The sequence below is a fragment of the Coenobita brevimanus genome, chromosome 109 (assembly GCF_032717465.1).
Source record: "Coenobita brevimanus isolate Jiangsu-jjx chromosome 109, ASM3271746v2, whole genome shotgun sequence".
NCBI classification, from domain to species: Eukaryota; Metazoa; Arthropoda; class Malacostraca; order Decapoda; family Coenobitidae; genus Coenobita; species Coenobita brevimanus.
Window position 1 is genome coordinate 15,852,297 of NC_137062.1, and position 2,559 is coordinate 15,854,855.

Sequence of the window (2,559 nt, forward strand, 5' to 3'; positions counted from 1 at the left end):
TTCCTCGTGCTCCTTATTATTCTCCTACCCGTTTAACCTCCTCCCTTATTCTTCCTCTCCTACTGCTAGCATCTCGGTTTTAGACACTCATATAGCGGCACCGTGACGAATGTAAGTCGCGTCTGCCTTGGATCTTTGTCGTTAGTGTGTGTGTGTGTGTGTGTTTGTGTGTACTAACGTGTGTGTGTGTGTGTGTGTGTGCTTCTTTCTGTGTCAGTGTGTGTGTGCCAAATTTGTAATTTTGTCTGCTGTTATGGACAGCCTCTGACCCTCATTTACAGTTATTATCAGTGACCTTAGCTGTAAATCTACTCACATCCATTCTTACTCTGATACTATACTCTTCACTTTTCCACCGGCTTTTGACACCGTCCGCCATCACAGTCACAGCAACAGAAATGAAGCTCTGGAACATCTGACATACAATCAATACTTTATCCGTGAGGCAAAGGCCTGGTTCCTTTTAATGCCACCAAAACTCACTTCCTTTGCTTCTACATAGTACACCGCCTGTAATCGTCTCCTTTCCGTTAAGAACAAATACCTCGATCGTTTAAAATCTTTCCGTGTTCCAGAACTCTAGTTTTTCGTGATCCATCTTGCAAAATGGAAATTGTTTCTGAATGCAAAATTAACTTCAGAAATTACCGATTTCGTGCATTCTTGAAGTCCACTCATCTGCTGAGTTGTATGGGAATCTCATTAACCTCCTTGTGGAGTACAGCTAATACTATGTTATGGGGAGCTAGCCATTTACAACACCTCCAAATCACGTGGAGTCATTTTTCCTACCGACCTCTTTTCTCTAGTTAATTTATTTTGACCTCTCTCTCTCTCTCTCTCTCTCTCTCTCTCTCTCTCTCTCTCTCTCTCTCTCTCTCTCTCTCTCTCTCTCTAGTAATGGTCACTGTACATCATAACTGTTTGTGTCCCTATCCCAGTGCGGCGGGCACACAGCACCCATGTAGCCACACACTCTTATTTAGACTACAGTATATCCAGTTCAGCTCTTATGCAAAAATTAACTGGTACTTTTGTCTTGCATGGACACTAATGGTGAGTTCCGGAACTGTTATCCTGAGTCTCTCTTTCCCACTGCCTATGACCTCTAGTTATTAAAATGAGTTTTGCTCAGACATTTAGAAAGGAAAAGACCTTGACTCATATTTTGATTTGCTCAGCTCTTTGTGGAAGGTACAAACTTCCCTAGCTCACCGACGTTCCTGTATCACACACACACACACACACACACACACACACACACACAAGCGCGAGCGTGCGTCTCATCTTTCTTGCAACTAGTATCAGAAATTAGCGTTACTTTCCACTGGCTTTCGCCTCTGTGACTATCACACCTGACGAAACTTTACTTCTCATTTACACAAACATTTCTCGACTGACAGGGAAAAAGATAAAAAGAAACCAAAGAGAAACAAACACTTGCGCTGAGAAGTCTAACACGTGTTCAGGTATACATGAGCTTCAGTCGTTTTCATGGTCGTGAACCTTCTGATTTTTTCTCTTGCACATCATCATATATCCTTATCATCATCATCATTATCATCAGTATTATCGTCATATCCTAGACATTTTTATCTTCCTGATACTTTTTTTGATTATCATCATCTTCATTGTCTGTCATCTAAACTATCCATCATCATTATTACCATCGTCACCGTTATCATCATTCCCAATTTATAAATAGTGTATTATGCTGGAAAAAATACAGAAAACGTCTGCATGTTCACTTCTCCTCCTCCTCCTTCTTTCATCATCATCATCATCATCATAGTCGTGATCGTGATCATCATCATTACCAATTCCCAGGAATATAATCTGGGTAGTTAAGACTGACAAATAAAACAAATGATAGGCACCTTCATTCACTCATGGCTATCATTATCAACAACATCATATACAGTGGTACCCTTTTCCCGTTCCCACTATTATAAATGGTGTGGTTAGGATTCATAAACGGGAAATCATAATACAGGCCTTGAAAATTTAAGTCATAATGGACTGTTTTAATTCCGAGTACTTGTGTTTTATTCCTCTTATGAACACAATAACATATACATATAGAATGTTTCCATCACATCACATTTTCATAAAAAATTATAAAGAATTTTAATTAAATTACAGCAAATTATAAATTTCAGTCGATCAATATAATATCGTTCTAAATTAAGTGATAATGAAAACATTTACTGTGTATTTTTTAAATAAATACATGAAGGAAAAAACGCTATATGTTCCATGACTCACATATACAGTAACTTCTCCTAATCTTTGTAAGTTCTCAGTTTTCTTGCTGCAAAACTTCTTTTGGTGTGCCAATCGCTTTGTACACTGTTTCCGGTGCGTCCCTGTGAATCATCCAGCTTGGTAGTCTGCCATCATACTGACATCCCAACGTCCCTGGTACCTTCCTTCCATGTACTTGATATCCTGATGGAACCTATCACCCCATTCTTCACTCACCGCTCAGAGGTTTTCGAGAAAAAATTCCAAATGCGAATACCAAAAGCAAACTTTGAGACTCATGTTACAAACCAACTC